Here is an 18,344-nt window from a genome sequence, read left to right on the forward strand (position 1 = left end):
CCGATTGGCTACTCTGCACTAGGGAAAAGGACTGGGGGGATTAAAGGGGGAGGGTAGAAGTGGAGAGAAGGTGAGAAAATCGCCTTAAGAAAATCAGGCTGTATACGATGCCCTGTGACGATTTATTACCTCGTGAACTTGCGAATTTGGCGCAATCAGTGCACGATGATTTTGCTGACTCGACGATTTTAAATAAGAAATCATTATATCTCTATCGCGACACAAATCGGCGGTGTTCGTTCGGGCTCGCGAGATGGTCATAAAAATTCCCACGATAGAAAGAAACACAGCAGGACGTCATCAAGCGACCGAGGCCACCACCATTTCAGACATTCCTATACTCGTCTATATATTGTCACGTGGTGGTGACCAGGATCGATGACACAAAAGAAGACACAGGATTGATGGTACTGAAATTAATTCATTATTGGGCTGACTTGCGCCCGCAAAAGAACTAAGCAACTCGGCGGCGGCGATAGCAACAAACGTGCTCGTCGATCATCGAACAAAGAATGCCCATCACACTCGTCAACGCTCAATTTAATTGCTGCTCAGAACAATCTAGATAACGTCGCTAACTGCTAGTAGCACAACCTGGAACATTGTAGAAACATACGTGAATGATCGGAATCTTCGAGACAGATCTCGGCGCATCTTGCGCCACAACGAAACTGATAAAGGTGCGCCTCGTGATATCGAGCATTAACAAACAAATAATACAGAACTGATACACAAGCCAGAATCAGAGTGATAAGGCCGCATGCCGGCGGCTGCCAAAAAGCAACAAATACAGTTTTCAAATCAACTTTATTCAGCATTTTTGTCCTGAGGAACAGAAAAGAAATGCTAGGGTAGGAGCAAAAAGCTACAAACGCAGTAGCTTGACGAGGCTCCCACCCCTGATTGACAAGGCCAACAGACTGTTACAATTCATTGCAATTCACAATTCAACGCACAGAAAAAAAAAAAAAAAAAAGAAACATATCTAACAGGAAAACAATAATCGCGCCAGCAGCTCCCAAGGGCAAGATACGATCGGGTGTACACAAGTTCATGTAATAGAAGCAGGAAAATAGAGGATGGCAAAAGGTTGCAATACATCCGCAGTACAAAAGCAATCTGTGTCGGAGAAATGAACATAATTAAACCCATATGTCTTCAAGAATAAGGTATTTCGGCCACTTGTATTTGCTAATGTTATTTATATCTATATTTTTATTTTGTAGGAAATTCAAATATGTATGCATGTGGTATTGCAGCATGTGTCGACTCTGGTTAGTGAGGGTAGAGCGTATAGACCAGTATTCTCTGTTTCTGAATATGTAGGGCACTTCTAAAGGTCGATGTAAATTACATAAGTTGAGGAAAGCATCATTGTTAGTTTGAACACTGTGTTTGTACTTCATGACAAGGTTAAGTTTATGTAACTGGTGTATGGGGAGTACAATAAACAAAGCAAAAAGTTATCTTGTATGGGCGTCATATGAGGCATTTGCTACATGACGAATTGCTTTCTTTTGTAATAGCATTAATTTAGTAAGGTTGGATTGAGTTGTGTCGGTCCATACAAGACTGCAGTAGTTAATATGGGGGAGCAAATACTGAGTTATAAAGAACTAACTTAATTTTAGTCGGAAGCATCATTCTAAACTTACACAGCACGTCACAAGCTCTTGCCAGGTTTCCCGCCACGCGTTCCACGTGGGCATTCCAATTTAGATGTTGACTGAACGTCACACCCAATGTTTTTATTTCTTTAACGACTTGTATTTGTTCGGAACCGAGTTTTATGTCAATATCCCGACAATAACCTTCTGCGCAGGAGAAAATAATATGGCTTTCTGTTTTAGCAACGTTAATTTGTAGTCTATTTATCTGAGTCCATTGAGAGAATTTTGCAAGTGTAACATTTACGAAATCAGTGAGCTCTTCAATACTAGCTGACTGGAAAAAAATGCTTGTGTCATCCGCATAAATTATGCAAGATGCAAGTGTGCTGGTGTTTACTATATCATTTATGTAGATATTAAATAAAACCGGTCCGAGTATGCTGCCTTGCGGCACACCTGAAGTGATATTTAATAGAGAAGAGTGAGCTTCGTTAATCACGACGCATTGCTTAAGAAGGTTTCCAGAAACTCCACGAAACCCATAATGCTCTAATTTTGTAGACAAAATATTGTGGTCAATTCTGTCGAATGCTTTCGAGAAATCTATCAGAATACCTAGGGTCAATTTATTATTTTCAAACCCTCTAAGCATTAATTCCTTCTTCGTTAAGCTAACTCAGTGGACATGCCTCGACGGAACCCAAATTGCTGTGGAGATAAAAGCTCGTGCTTATCACAGAAACTGGTGATTCGCCTGCATATTATTTTTTCTAGATCTTTGGAAAAAACGGGTAATATTGAAATCGGTCGATAATTTGAAAAGTTATTTTTATCGCCTGATTTATATATAACTCCTCGTGCACACTGCATAATATCTAAAAAGGTACCAGTATGTAAACACGTATTGTAAATGTGACAAAGAGCTGGAGTCAGCAGGTCTAAGACGTATTTAATGGGTTTAATTTCAAGGTCATCAATGTCCCGGGCTTTACTATTATTTAAGGACATAAAGATAGAGTAAATTTCTTCATCAGCTGTCGGTTCAAAAAAGGCAGATTTAGGATTAGGTGCACCTAAATATTTTTTAATTTCAGCGCTGTCTTGTATAGGTGTTCCTGAGGAAAGATTTATAAAGTATTTGTTAAATTCGTCCGCGGCAATATACTCATCTATTGTAGGTTTCGCGGCAATATACTCATCTATATATAGTCGCCCACTTCCATGTGGCGCCAGGTTTCCCGACATTCACATTAAAATGTTTTCACTATCGATTGCCATACAGGTTTTCGGCTGGTGTATAGCGTACATCAGCTAGCCAAGCTGGGGACTAGATTGATTCGAACCGGCGACATATCTACCTCCAATTATATGCATTCAGGCCTACGTTTCTGCACTTGCGGCTGCAAGACGCCGCGTGAAACAGACTAGTCTGCGTCGAATATGCAACCACACAAACGAATACAATGCCACCAAGAAGAAACTTTATCATATGTCTAAAACCTCACTCGAAAACATTTCGCACGCAGGACCTTATCATTTCTCATTCATACATGTAGCAGGCTTAATTGTGTGTCTGCCGAATTTTTTCTTCATCAAGACTTCCCGTGTGTCGTTTTGATTTGTTAACTTGAACTCTGGGGTGTGCGTCCGAAAGACGCGACAGTGATCGTAATCTTACAGATAAAGAAGAAAAGGAGTCAATATAGTACGCAGCTTGAGTATTCTATCGCAACTGGTAGTTTTCGCTTCAGCCACCCCTAACGATGTAAACGTTTCACTGCTGGTGGAGCGATGAGATTTTCACAAAGCGACAAGACAAGAAATCATTGTATGCCGCATTAACCCGAATTTAACAGGACCACCTGACGTTTTGAAAAGCGGGAGGATATGGGTGTTCTCATGAAACCGGAGTGGGTTCCTTTTTATATATTACACATCCATACAGGAACACACGCAGTAAGGTGGGCGAGCTGTTAAGCTTCCCTGACATCTAATAATATCGTGCGAGCGTCGACTCCACGGCGCCGTGTCGCCGGAGGGCAAAAAAGAGGAGAAGTATCGCCAGGGCATGCTGCTGAGGTGAACGTTGTCTGATATGGTGTTCTGATTATTGCAAATCAACCGCAAAGAACCCCAAGAATTTGCGACGGATGATTTCGCCTTCCACATATTGTTCTTGTGATGCCGAGAAAGGACTGCAAAGTTATACGTCATTACGCATAGACTGAGCGTTGCAATAAAAATTCATTCTCATGTGGGATTAGAACCCGGCATCATCACCTGCTCGGGGAAGTCGCTATACCTACTGGGCTAACCAAGGAAGTTAGCAAGTCATGTTGCTTTGCGAGAGTAAACGGACCAAGAAATGCGAATGGTATTACTCCCATTATGGGGCAATCCCAGCCGCCAGTTGGTCAAATGGAGCAAGAAGATTCTGAAGACGCGAAGTAAAAAAAGAAGAATGAGCGCATGCGCAGTTGTGGCATGCGCCCGGCATGGCCAGTGCCCTTGACTTTACATGGCGTAGTGAAGCTTATCCTTCAATAAAAAGGGAGAGCACAAGACACACGCGCAAAGTTCATTTTTGATTTTGTCGAAGAGGAAAATCAAATTTAGTATTAAGTTTATGCTTCTGTCGTTCGTTCTGCATTTTACTAGATCACCTCTACGTTAAGGTCTGACAGCGCTACGTTTCGGCTCTACCTGTTGCGTGTTTGGGGCTCAGGATTAGATTAATGAAAACGTGTAACGTTGCGAGCACGACAGCATCATCCGGCTGTGGGTAGCCTCCCCAGGGCGTTTGTTTTAATCGTGCTTATTGTGCTTAAGACAATGCATAAGTAGTGCCAAGGGGCATAGGCAAGAGTTGATATCAATGATCGCCTGACTGGACCAATGTGCCTGCAAGAACTCGCAGCACAACAGCACAACACTGCATATAAAGCAAGCTTACACATGAACAGAGGTAATTTGTCGATTTGAAAGGAAATAATAAAAAAAAGATCAGCGTTGAAACCAGCATTATAGGTAATCAAGTAATAGAATTATGTAACAACCTGAGTACAGAACAGATTAACAGTATTAGTTGAATAATAGAATACAAAACCAATCAGTGGGAATATTTCGTGCAGTGGAAAATGATAAAATCACATGACAACACCTGATTACGATATGCGATTCATAAGCAGCATCACCGACAAAAGCCTATAGCTATGTTTACAAACATACTATGCAAAAAATAACGTTTCACCCTTTTCCTGAAGGAAAGCAGGGAAGAAAAACAATCAATGATTTTGATTAAAGGCAGGAAAAGATTCAAGCACCTAGGAATTTACCAGTTGAGCAGTTGCATACCATAATTCGTTCTAATAAAAGGTTTCAAGGAGTGGTGTCTGAACGTGTAATTCTTATTGTAGGTAGAAAAGAAAAGTTCGCTATTTGCTTTCACCTCTAGATAGGTTTTGGTTTGGTTTGTGGGGCTTAACGTTCCAAAGCAACTCAGGCTATGAGAGACGCCGTAATGGAGGACTCCGGAAATTTAGACCACCTGGGGTTCTTTAACGTGCGCTGACATCGCACAGCACACGGACGCCTTACTTTTCGCCTCCAACGAAAAGCTGCCGCCGAGGCCGGGATTCGTTCCCGCGTCATGGGAACAGTAGTCGAGCGCCGTAACCACAGCGCCACCCCGGCGGGGTGCACCTCTAGATAGATATATTCGGTAAGCCGCTGGCGATACGAGGTTTCAATTTGCAATATACCATCTTTTACAAAGTATTCAGACGTGCGTTAATAAGACGATACGCCATGAATGAACCTTAAACCATTCTTGTGCATCAGGTATAACCTATTGTGATTTCATTTTGAAGTAACACTCCAATCAAATGGACATTCAGTCAACCGGGAATGAATTACGGCGAAATATAGCTGGCGTTTTAGGTTCTTCGAAAGGTAAGGTTGAATTGTGTTCAGCAATCCTAGCATTTGAGCATTACTATATTTTTTACTGAATTCACATGTTCTGACCAGCGAAGGTTTTCATAAAATTTAACCCCAAAGAATTTATGCTCTGATGATCCTTATAAAGTCAGCAGGTTAAATTTCAGTGTACACGCAAGGATGGTCAGTTTGTTTCTAGGACCAAATAAAATACTTTTTTGTTTGTTTGTTTGTTTTTGTAATTTATTTTTTCACAATTAGGTTAAGTTTATTAGCATGCACCCGCTTATCCGGATTCTGAAGCACAGATTTGCGGTTGCGCAAAGGGATGTTAAATCATCAGAAGAAATACCCCCTTCATTTTTTAGATATTCCATTATGCCCTGAGGCAAAAAACAACCTTATAAAAAAAAAGAAAATATATGTGTCATCCGCTTGGAGAATAATATCCTGGGTGTTGGAAAGTCATTTATGTATAAGAGAAAAATTACAGGACCTAGAATGGAGCCTTGCGGGACACAGAATTTTATGGATCCGGTTTTTGAGACGATACTGTTTATAGCGACATATTGCTTACGATCTAATAAGTAACTGCGTATCAATTTAAGTGGAAGGCCTCTTATTCATAATGAGGTAATTTGGTGTATAAGATGTCATGCTTTATGGAATCAAATGTCTTTCTAAAGTCTAAAAATATACCTATGGTGTATAATTGTTGCTCAATATTATTAACAACAATTTTATTTCGGATTTTCAGCAGTGCGAACTCAGTGGATTTACCTTTCTGCAATCCATACTGGATCTCAGATGGTAAACTGTGATTATTTAGATTATTAATTAATTAGGTGACAATAGCTTTCTCTACTATCTTTGAGAACAGTGGCGAAATTGATATAAACTTCAGTGAAACGGCGAGTTGAGCGAGTTGGTACATAATTAAATTAAAAAAAAACAGTGCAACAACGGAGACAAGAGAGACGAAAGAAGACGGAACCAGCGCTGACTAGGAACTGAAGATTTTATTGAAAAGAACGCAAATATATATATATATATATATATATATATATATATATATATATATATATATATATATATATATATATATATATATATATATATATATATATATATATATATATATATATATATATATCAGGTATCAGTGCTGTTAGCATTGTTCATGCGTCCTCTTGGTTTCAATAAAATCTTCAGTTGCTAGTCTGCTCTGGTCCCGTCTTCTTTCTTCTCTCTTGTCTCCGTTGTTGCGATGTTCTTTTTTTTTTTTAATTAAAACTTGATATAGACTATAGCTACCTATATCGTTCAGAGCTCCTCCTTTGTGTAAAACAGAGGCTTTTGATATTTTCAGTTTTTCAAGAATAATGCCCGTCGCAAACACCAGATTAATTAATCGACACAGCACAACACATGTAAGATCTGCTGCGGCCTTTATTTATCTCGTCAAAGTTAGACGGGGAGCTATTCTTAATATCGTTGATTATGCTGACAATTTCCACGAGAGTAGCAGGTTTTAAGAACATGGTGTTCTGAATACTGTGTTTAAGTACCTTGTAGAGAGCATGTTGAGTTGGTGGCACCATAATTCAAGAAATGCAGATTAAACTCATTTGCCACTGAAATTGCTCATGTAACTTCATTTCATTAGGTACGCAATTAATAGGTTGTCTAAATAAGCTCTTTATTGTGCGCTATGTTTTTTTTTTTGTTTTTGCGGATCAAAGTGAATACTGACAAATTTATCAATGTAGTAGAGCGTACGAGACTTCTTTAAATCCATCCCTAACTTATTAATTCGAAATCATTACTTCGCTATGTTCACAGATCTCTGTTCGCAGACCGCGTCAGCAAGATCGTGTCCATAGCAGTTGTGAGTAATTAAGAAGTGGTAGATGTTAATGAGTGGTATCAATCGATAGAGGGTGACGTTATGTTATCGGCGAGAAAATAATTAGGCTAATATGTTAATTAGGTAATTGATACAAGCGGGAAATGCAAAAGTTGTCAGCAGCAGTTGTAATTGAGAAGAGGTCGAGGTTAATGTGTGGTTTCATTCGATAGAAGGATGATGTAATGTTGTGTTGAAAACATAATTAGGCCAAACAGTTATATAGGTGATTAATTAGAGCTAGAAAATTTAAATGTAAAGGCGGAAATAGTCTCATTGGGCTTAGCCAATGGCTTGGCGCCACGTTTGAATGTATGAAATACTAAAATAGCTAATTAAATCAGTCCATTAGGGTGACGTCAAGGATGTGACGTCACGCAACCTGAAGTCGAGCCAAAAGAGGGCATAGGAAGGGATTGGCGCGCAATTTGGAAGTACCAAAGACTAATGTAGTTAATTAAGGCAGTCAGTTAGGGTGACGTCAAGGATGTGACGTCATGCAACCGGAAGTAGAACCGAAAAAGGGCATAGGAAGGAATTGGCGCGCAATTTGAAAGTACCGAAGACTAAAATGGGTAAGTGAAATAATGTGACGTCAAATTTGTGACGTCACGCAATCGAAAGTAGAGTCGAAAAACAGCATAAGAAGGGAATGGCGCGCAATTCTAAAGTCCCAAAGACTAAAATGGGTAAACAAGAAGGGAATTAAGCAACTAGAACCAACCAGAAGCAACCAACAGCAGCATCCGTGCTTTCGCATTACTCCGATGAAGATACTGAAGGGCTCTTTGGTGGTTTTCTTTTTCTGAATTTCTTTTTCAATATCTCTATGTCTCTTGATGATATGAACCTTTCAAAGAGTTCATTACGGGCTTTTATTCGGCGCAGCAGGTCTTGAGTTATCCACGGCTTTCTTTCTTTCTTGCTCTTTTTGGCAATACCAAAGGAAACCCCGTGTCATAAAGTTTAATCATCGGTTCAAGGAACGGGTTATAAAACGAAATCGGATCTTCCAAACTTATAATATTGCTCCAGTCTGCCGATGCTACCAACTGGCGAAAGTAAGTAATGTTGTTTTTCGTATAATGCTCCACCTGAAAATAACTGGATCGGCTGCCGAGTTTCGGCGTGAGGAAAAATTCAGGAGAAAACAAAACTTCGCCATATGATCACTGATAACACTCGTTAAAACACCAGCTTCTATTTCTTTCTTTTTTTTTTGCATAAAGTTAAACGTAAGTCAATTCACGTTTCAGTAGATGCTGTAATTCTAGTGCGAACCTCAATGATGTTATTACAACCACAAGATGCTAAATGATCCGTGAATTCCCAGGCACGATCAGACACTTGAAAAAGATTGATATTAAAGTCACCCAAGATTACAACAGGCATGTTCAGCGTTACCATCTGATCCTCAGTTCAGTTCAGTCGTTCAGTCGTGTCCGACTCTTCGTGACCCTACGGACCATGTCACGCCACGCTTTCCGGTCTCTCACTATCTTCCTAACATCACATAACTTCATCTGCAGTGCCTCGAGGATGCCATCTATAACCATCGCATTCGCTGCCTACCCCTTCTCCGGAGACCCTCAACCTTTCCCAACATCAAATCTTTCTCCAGCGACTCCTCTCTTCTCATCAGATGACCAAAGTAGCTGAGTTTTAACTTTAGAATTTGACCCTCCAATGAGCAGTCAGGGTTTATGGTCAACAATATCGACTCATATGGTCTTCTGGCAGTCCAAGGAACTCTCAAGAGTCTTCGCCAGCACCACAATTCAAACGCGTCAATTCTTCGGCGGTCCGCCTTTTTCACAGTCCAACTCTCGCATCCATACATCAAACTGGAAAGACCATAGCATAGTTAAAAAGATGACTGAAATCATCAAACTCACCGGACGGAGAGCGATAAAGTACACCAAGTATGAAAGCATGGCGTACGTTTGATGAAAAGGGACTCAAAGCAATAGCTGTGCTCTGACATGGCCTTATAATATAGGTTATTCTTAACAGAAAGGGGCAACATCTCCTCCTTTCTTCATTTGTTCTGCAAACTGTTTCACATGAATACCCGTCAAAATCTATTACGTGACGGCTGCTATAGTGAGGCATATCTCGCTGAAGGCTAAGATGTCGAAGTCGTTGCTCAACGAAGCCAGTTGTAAGCCTAATTGATCCTTTATGCTACCAAAATTGTGTGCGTTTAAATGATAGAAGGAATAAAAACGAGACCTTTCCTTTTTTTAACTGCAATATCGAATGATATGGCATCATGATAAGAACGTTGCGGCAATGACGTTTCCATCTTGACGTGGCGGGCGCATAAGCGATTATAGCTTCTGTTCGCACCAGTTTTCCGAGATTCACTTTGAGTGCAAATCTAAATGACACTGGCACTTCATTTTTTCGCACAAGCACATGTCCATTCCTTTGACATGTGAAGCGATAGGTTTTTTCTTCATTTTTTGCTCGTGCTAGCCACAAAAGACGTTTATTGATCGCCGTAAGGTTGTCTAAAAACCATTTTTGTCTGAAGCTGAACGATCTGAACGATTTTGTCTGAGTCTGAAACCAACTTCGCGTCCATTTGTCTTTCAGATTGCTCGATGAAAACCGCGCAGTCACAAGTCTTCACCCCGACCTTACTTGCGCGCGGTGCAGACTCTAAATTAGAATCCGTTAGTTCAGGAAGCTCCAGTTTACGGGCTAGCTAGGTCATTCAACTTTTCAAAGAGGTTTTCATTATCTTTCATGACTATGCCGTGACTTTCAAAGACGGCAGCTGTATTGCTCCAGATCGTTTACCTGAAGAGAGAGAGAGAGAATAAACTTTATTTATACAAAGTAATTACGCGGGAGTTCACCCAGGTCCGGGAAACCATTGGCGAGTACGGTCCTCCAGGCCTGACCGATCAGCTGGCGCTGAATGTGCCAGCTCTGTGTGAGCCAGCTTCGCCTCCCACTACTCATGGCTAATTTTCTGAAGCTTCATTTCTTTGACGCAAGGGAAGCGGCCATACTCGACTGCTTCAACTAATTTTTTTTTTTTTTTTTTTTTTCACGGCAACATCCTCCTAGTGAGCGCCCTTAAGCTTTTCCAGAAGTTTGTCATGCTTCCCAGACACAAGTTGGATTGACGCCTCAATTCCATCTACCTTAGATATCAGTTCAGAAAGCGCTTCAACCTTCGCCACTTGTGGAACAAGCAATGAAAGCTTCTCATTTATGCCGTTCAGCTTGTATTCAAAGTTAGAGTTTTTCGGCGTTGTGGAAGTCGATCCACTCCGTTTCTTAGCGCTTTCACAAGTCTTACAGTTCCAGTTAGCCTTTAAAGAGTCGGCCTTCTTGCTATATTGACTAGAACTGACTCCTGCACATTCACCAATATGATATTCATATTGGCATGGCATGTATGTAATAGACACTCCATCGCTAGGTATCTCTTCATGGCATGGAAAACATTCCAATATTGGCAACATACCAGTGCAGCAACAGCAACAGCAGTGGAGGCACCAAAGTTGTTGATGAATAAAGCACAGACTCTACCAACCTGCAAATTCGATGGAAGGCAGTTACTGACGGCACTTAGATCCGTTCGCTGCTGCTGCTGCGTGCAAGTTGCGATGTCGTCCGCTGCGTTCTTCTTATAACTCGACCACCCGTCGCTGGATTAGCTGACAAGGAGTTCAGTGATAGGCCGGCAATCTTGATACGCTCCCAGGTGATGTGAAGCAGCACCGTTGATGCGAGGCTTGGCACGATCGGCGAAATGCCACCTACAAGTTCGATGGAAGGCAGTTACTGACGGCACTTAGATCCGTCCGCTGCTGCGTGCAAGTAAAATTACCTAATTGAATTATTGCTAACTGTACCGTTATTACAAATGTGTGCCCCGCGGTTAAACCACGAGGAAATAGGTTCCGAAACGTCGGGTGTCTGTAAGAATTTGATTGTCGTTATATTTTTAGCGCTTCCTTAGCCATGATACACTTCTGACGAATGCCTTTCTGTTTCGCCGAGGCATGAGTTACTTCTAATACTCCCAACAAACGCAGATCCTTTCCAGTGACCTTGCCCATATTATAGCATGAGCTCTGCTCTTCGCATTGACTCTCAAGGTCATGTGATGCTGCAAATTTGATGCTGAGCCGAGAGACGCCATAGCGGAGGGCTCCGAAAATTTATATCGCATTGGTTCAAGGTCATTATTCACTTGCGCTTCACCTTGAGCCGAGACACGGTAGTGGAATGCGCCGGAATATTCATCCACCTGAAGTTCTTTAATGTGAACTGACCACGTTACTATGCGCTGGCGCTACTTGGTCCGTGGCCACGGCAGTCGATCACCTTTAGGGCATACATGGCACTGTTTAGTTTTCTAACAGTCACCGGCTTCTGTGACAAACTCTGACTGTACTCCGCATCCCTTTTCTCTTCCCCTCTTTAATCCCCTTTTCCCCAGTGTAGGATATAGCCAACCTGAGGCCTTTCTGGTTAACATCCCTGCCTTCCATCCTCATTCCTATCTATCTATCGCCGGCGCTTGGCTACTCAGTCTCGCTATGGGTGGGGTGCGTTCCGGTCCAAGTGCTTCGACGCAGGTCTCATGTGTAGTCATGCTTAACAGAGCTCACTCTGGGATAACTAAGTTTAACCGGAATGAACCTCCACAACGTTTTATTTTACATTCCTTTCTTTCATACGCAGAGTGCCACTAAGCGGAAGCTTTAATCAAATACTTCGCAGGGGCGTTCGCTGCCCATTGATTCAAACTTATTCTGCTTTCTCTTCTGCTGCCTAATCTCTCGTCTATTTCCGCCACCACTGCCTCTTGGAATGGCAACAAGGGGCTTCTCGGATTCCCGCTCAACTTGAAAGTGTCGTAACAAGGCGCACTTATCAATTCACCGTCTTTTTTTCTGAACGCTATGCGGACACAACGCGCTCGACAGTATGCCGCCCAAGCTGCCTTCCAGTTGCGGCACCGCAGCCCGTAAAGCCGCGGGAATATACGATAAGAGCAACGGCAGCGAAGTGAAAACAGATGTGGTACTTTCCCAGTTCCAGCGACTTCAGACACAATTATCTCATAAAATATAGAAGAAACAAAAAGAAATGAAAGAATGCATAAGTGAACTGTTGAAAAGAAAAGGGGGCGTATTGAAATACAGGCTGACGCTATTGAAGTGAACTGAATACTAGCATTGATTGTCTTGAGTGCGTGACGCAATGCCGTCTTGTGGCAAAGGGCGCCATATAGCCCGCTCTCTACAATTTATTATGTTTCATCCCTTACTAGTGTTTTAAACATGCGGGAGGCCGTTGACATGCTTTGCGGGGGGCCTTTGATGGGAGGCAAATCGACAGCACAATGTGAGAGTCGCTACTGCAAACGAGGCTTAATCTGACAATGGTCAAAGCATTACAAAGCAGCTGAAGTCCGAACGATACATGCATTCCGTTTTGGTAGGAATCAGGACTCAGGAACGCTGAAAAGCAAGAAGCCTGCTGGATGAGTACGAAGTTTCGAAAGATGATGCAAGTTGCGCCCTTATTTCAAGGCATGTGCATGATATGTAGCAGGAGCTCCTTATTTGTTCGCGAAACATGAAACACACTTAACAGCGCCAAGTTAATGGTTGCTACGGGAACGTCAAAGGTGCGAAAACAGCTGGAAAAGTCCGCTGATCTTTCCCATCAGTGCGCGAGTTTCTTCGTCAGAAAGTTTTTGCGCGCATTACGATGAGACTATGACTCCCCGCTGTCACTAAACACGGCTTTTTAAGTCGAAGTGTCGAGTCTTTCTAGCATACAATGTTTTTATATCGAGTACTGACAGCGAGAGATTAAACGACGGGCAGCCGCACCGACCTTCACTGCTGCACAGAAAATAGTGTCATCAACGCGATTCAGATGGCGCCACCTTCGCCTTCACTAGCAGCACGGCGGCCGGCAGAGAGCAGACGACACTGACGGTTCCGCGACCGGGGAGGAGAAGAGAAGCAGCAACAGGTCCGCGATCGCGCTGGCGACCGACGACGGCCACGCCACAACAAAGACCGGCTCCCGTTCAGGCCATCGCTCGAAACTAAAACCTCTACAGCGGCGTATCCCTCTGAACAACGTAGCCTCCTCTGCTTTTGCCGTTACTGCTTTCGCGATCACGATCCTGTCGCCGACAAGCAGCAGCGCATATCGTGCAAGTAGGCTTGTGGCGAGCAGTAGCGACGGAGGCAGCGATCGGCTGCTGATGTATTGACTACGCGACCGTTGGTCCTCGCCTCTGCCATATATACTGCATGTGTTCTGTCTCCCAAGCAAAAATAGGAAAAACAAATAGGAGAGGCGAGCGTGATGCTGCTGCCGGAGGCCCCAGCGACCGATCGCTCTCAAAAACGGGTTTTGCTCTCCGCGGCGTTGCCTCCGCAGAGACCAGTGACCCGACCGGACTTGGGCGAACGACAAAACAAACTTGCAACCAGCTGTTACTCACTGCTGCTGAAGCGTCAGCAGCCGAAGCGGAAGCGTATCTTCGCGCAGCTAGATGAGAGCAGAAAAACGGGCATGGGACAGGGCGAACGAACAGGGATGCTGCCGCTATCCCAGCGCAGCGCTACCGTCGGCGCTGTGCTCACATTGCATGAGCGTGCGCCGGGTGCATCGGGTGCACGTGAAAGGAGCTCGTCTCCATGGGTTTTTTTTTTTTTTTTTCCTCCATACTCGTCTCCCCTCTTGCGTCAATTTTGCCGTCGCTCTTTCGGGGCAAATGATTGCCCAATCTCGTCGCCGCCAGCGCGCGCGCGTGCGAACTTTTGCGGACGAAAGAGAGAAGCCAGACAAGGGTAGAGGAGGAGAAAGAAGGAGGAACGTGAGTCTTCTCTCCTCCAGAAGCAGCAGTGTTCCGGCTGCTCCGACGATGCCAGCGCAGCTCGCCGCCACAAACGGTGGCCTTTCTTTCTCCAGCGGCGGCAGCTCCGTTCACGCGGCTCACTGCTCTTTTGAAGCGTCGCCGTCGTTTTGGCAGCCGCTCAGATGCGCTCAGCTCCGTCTGCCCTCTCCATACCTGCTAATTCACCCTTAGCTCCCTTCCCTTTTGCTTGTGCCCCACGGCGACATTTCCTCGCGTCGCTCGCATCCATGCCGTACCGGAAAGGCAAGGGAAAGTGCATAGCGCGGAGCCTGACCCGAACACTGGCTCCACCAACGCCGCCTCTGGCGGCACGTGACGATGTTTGTCCGCCGTAGCAGCAACGCTGTCAATTCTGATTATGTGTCGCGCTTGTCTCCATTCGACCCTTCCTTCCAACAGCACACCCACAGACAATAATAGAACGTGCGTTGTCCCGACCCAGCGGGGACAACGCACTCACGGCGCTCTGTGAAGCGTCTCCTTTTCAAGCTTGCGGTCCCTATTTCAAGATAAACAGCTTCCTAGCTGTTTATCTATGCGCTGTAGTTGATCGTTCAAATTGCAGCTGTGTCCCATGCACTTCAAACTGTTGCTCAAAAGCCGTAACAAATGCCTTTTTGGAGTGGCGCGAGCGCTAGTTTACGGCATGTCGCTGTCCCGCCAAGCTTAGAGACGTGTTTATCGACTGTAAAACGCCGCTAACTGTTACTAACAGGCGACGCTCGGTTGGCCTGGTGTTTTAGCCTCAAGTCACGGCATTGACCCATGGTTCAGAGTCGAGTTCGCAATGATGGTGATGATTGGATTTTACTGAGACAAGGTTTGATTATTCACTGAGTTGGGGGGGTTCATGGCTGACGTATGCAGAATAAAGGCTCGAGGACGAAAAAGAAAAGCACTTCTGCGCGTTAAGCAAAAGCAAGAGGTGAATGGAAAGCGTGACAGCAAGACATCCGCTGGAACCAATATGAGCTGACTGATTAGCGAATCAACACTGTTTTCTTTCTCTGTGAATTTTCATTCCACAAACGTGTGTCTTGCCAGCATGATATAATTTCTCTCAATTCTTTCGGGTGTTCTCGGCGGACGGCATCTTGCTCGACCTCGACCTTGCAATCAATGACGGAGTGGAAATAGAGTATTGCTAAATATGCGGCTCAGTTCAGTTCAGTCGTGTCCGACTCTTCGTGACCCTATTGACCATGTCACGCCACGCTTTCCGGTCTCTCACTATCTTCCTAACATCACATAACTTCATCTGCAATGCCTCGAGAATGCCATCTAACCATCGCGTTCGCTGCCTACCCCTTCTCCGGCAACCCTCAACCTTTCCAAACATCAAATCTTTCTCCAGCGACTCCTCTCTTCTCATCAGATGACCAAAGTAGCTGAGCTTTAACTTTAGAATTTGACCCTCCAATGAGCAGTCAGGGTTTATGGTCGACAATATTGACTGATTTGATCTTCTGGCAGTCCAAGGAACTCTCAAGAGTCTTCGCCAGCACCACAATTCAAACGCGTCAATTCTTCGGCGGTCAGCCTTTTTCACAGTCCAACTCTCGCATTCATACATCACAACTGGAAAGACCATAGCACGAGTTATACGGATCTTGGTTGGCAGACTAATGTCTCTGCTCTTTACTAGGCGGTCAAGGCTAACCATTGCTCTCTTTCCCAGAAGCAGGCGTCTCCTAATTTCATGGCTGCAGTCTCCTTCTGAGGTAATCTTGGAGCCCAAGAAGAGAAAATCTGTCACAGCTTCCACTTCTTGTCCCTTGATGCTCCAGGACTTGATAGGGCAAGACGCCATGATCTTTGTCTTTTTAATGTTCAGTTTAAGCCCAAACTTCTCACTCTCTTCTTGTACGCGCATCAGAAGTCTCTTGAGTTCCGCTTCACTTTCTGCCATTAAAGTGGTATCATCCGCATATCTAAGGTTGTTGATACGTTTTCCAGCAATCTTCACTCCAGCTGAAAACTCGTCCAGACCAGCCAAAAATATGCGGCTAGATGTCTTAAATAACGTTGACGGGTGTAATAGACGGACGGACGGACGGACGGACGGACGGACGGACGGACGGACGGAGGGAGGGAGGGAGGGAGGGAGGGAGGGAGGGAGGGAGGGAGGGAGGGAGGGAGGGACGGACGGACGGACGGATGGACGGACGGAATGGGTTGGGGTATTGTAGGTAGGTACGCGCGAGCGGATGCCTGAATGTGTAGGTGGGTGGATGCAGTAATAGGTACGTGCGAGCGGGTGGCTGGATGTCTGAATGAGTGGGTGGGTGTGAGAATGTCTGAGTGAATAGGTGGATGTATTGATAGGTTGGTGTGACAAAGTCTGAGGGAGTTGGTGCGTGGATGCATTGATAGGTGGTAGATGGGTGTGAGTGAAACGTTTGCCCATTGATTGGCTGGATACTATATCGTCCTCTCAACACTGGGCTTTGGAGTGAAGGTTCCAGAAGCGCGTAGATTACGCCGAACACGATGTGCTAGTTCGGTTTCGAGTCAAGGTCGAATATACAAGGTCGCCACCCCAGCAAGAGGTCAGCACAGCTTTCGCAACGTTGGGCGCACATTTCTCATACATTTCTCAGGTCTTGCGTGGCGCATTGCCACACAGTCGAGAAACGGCACAATTAAGCGACTGGATGAGCGCAAGACGCGACCACGACACGCACCACCCCTCAGTCTCGAAGCCGCTGGTTCGCACGCACTGCTGCCCTGGCGCCGAGCTGGGACCGTTGTGTCTGAAGGGGCCTTAGTTGCGTCAGAGGCCGAAGAACCGCCGGCATCTTCCTCCCCAGAAAGCTGTTGCGAAACTCTTGGTACATCCTCAGAAGAAAGCGAATTAGATGCCGGCAGCAACTGCAATTCTGTGCAGCTTGCCCAAGCCGCAGCTGAGCTGGGTTGCAATTCATACTAGCGGAGAGGTTGTGATTGCTTGCTAACTTGGTTGGGGAGACTCAGGCTACGAAAAGCGCCGTAGTGGAGAGTCCCGAAAATTTAAACCACCTAGGATTCTTAAACGTGCACTGACATCGCATAGCACACATGGGCGCATTTGCATTTCGCCTCCGTCGAAACACGGCCGCCGCGGCATGGATCGAACCGGGTTCGATCAGTTCAGTTCACTTGATACTATACAGTGAGCCAACACCTGGGGTATGTGAAACGTTCATATGGATGTAAAAATCCAAAGTGGAGCACCACGCTTGCATGTACAGCAGCCTGGAATGACGACGTGTGATGAATGCCATGCAATGGCAGTTCCTGTATAAACTGCCGTCTAATTTTGTATGGTGTTCTGTTCCTTTTGGTTGCCTGATTTCTCGCGGCAACCTGGAAGTGCGCTGACAACGTCTCCGAAATACATTGGTAATTCGTCGAAATACGGTCACCGCGGGCCGGTGACAAACCATGCTATCTTTGGAACAGCAGCCCAGCGCAAAATCCACTTCGCATAATAAATGCAGGAACCAGGAACCGTTCAAAGAATAACGCATAAAAATTAAGAAAAATAAAGAAAGGTTTAACACAGCTAAACCAAAGTAGGCAGAGCGAAAGCGCGCGAAGATCTAGTCGGGGAGTTCTCAGGCAGGGGACCGGAATGCTGTGAGGCACTGTCCAAGGGAATGTTGTATATCTGTGTAGATATGTATCGGTACTTATGTAGTTTACCAGTTGTGTGGTGAAGAAGAAGCAGTAGAAGAAGCGAAGCAGCAGAAGAGGAAGAAGCTAGCGCCGCCGCCGTCTCCGCGTGCCGCACTTGGTGAGAAGCGGCTGCGCGGAGGCCTCGCGCCGCTAGGCATGCTCAAGGCGATGCGGAACACACGCCAGCCAAGCTACGGCAGATCGTAGCGAAGCTTTCGCTTTAGAAAGAACAACGCGTGCCACATGTAGACTGCAGCACAGCAAGCATCACGTGCGCCTATGTGCACATGTGTACGATTTACAGCTGTTCTGCACACAGTGT

General features: G+C 44.8%; 1 long non-coding RNA gene across 2 annotated transcripts in view; it reads right to left on the reverse strand.

Annotated features, from left to right (window-relative positions):
* The window catches only part of LOC146180177 (uncharacterized), a 94,090-nt gene that overhangs the window by 55,177 nt on the left and 20,569 nt on the right, over positions 1-18,344 (reverse strand). For both annotated transcript variants that reach the window (XR_014700787.1, XR_014700786.1), the window contains exon 2: positions 11,006-11,231. This is a non-coding gene — a long non-coding RNA (uncharacterized LOC146180177). The remainder of the gene's footprint in view (positions 1-11,005; positions 11,232-18,344) is intronic.

This window comes from Amblyomma maculatum, chromosome 9 (assembly GCF_055883805.1).
Source record: "Amblyomma maculatum isolate TAMU_Amacu chromosome 9, ASM5588380v1, whole genome shotgun sequence".
NCBI classification, from domain to species: Eukaryota; Metazoa; Arthropoda; class Arachnida; order Ixodida; family Ixodidae; genus Amblyomma; species Amblyomma maculatum.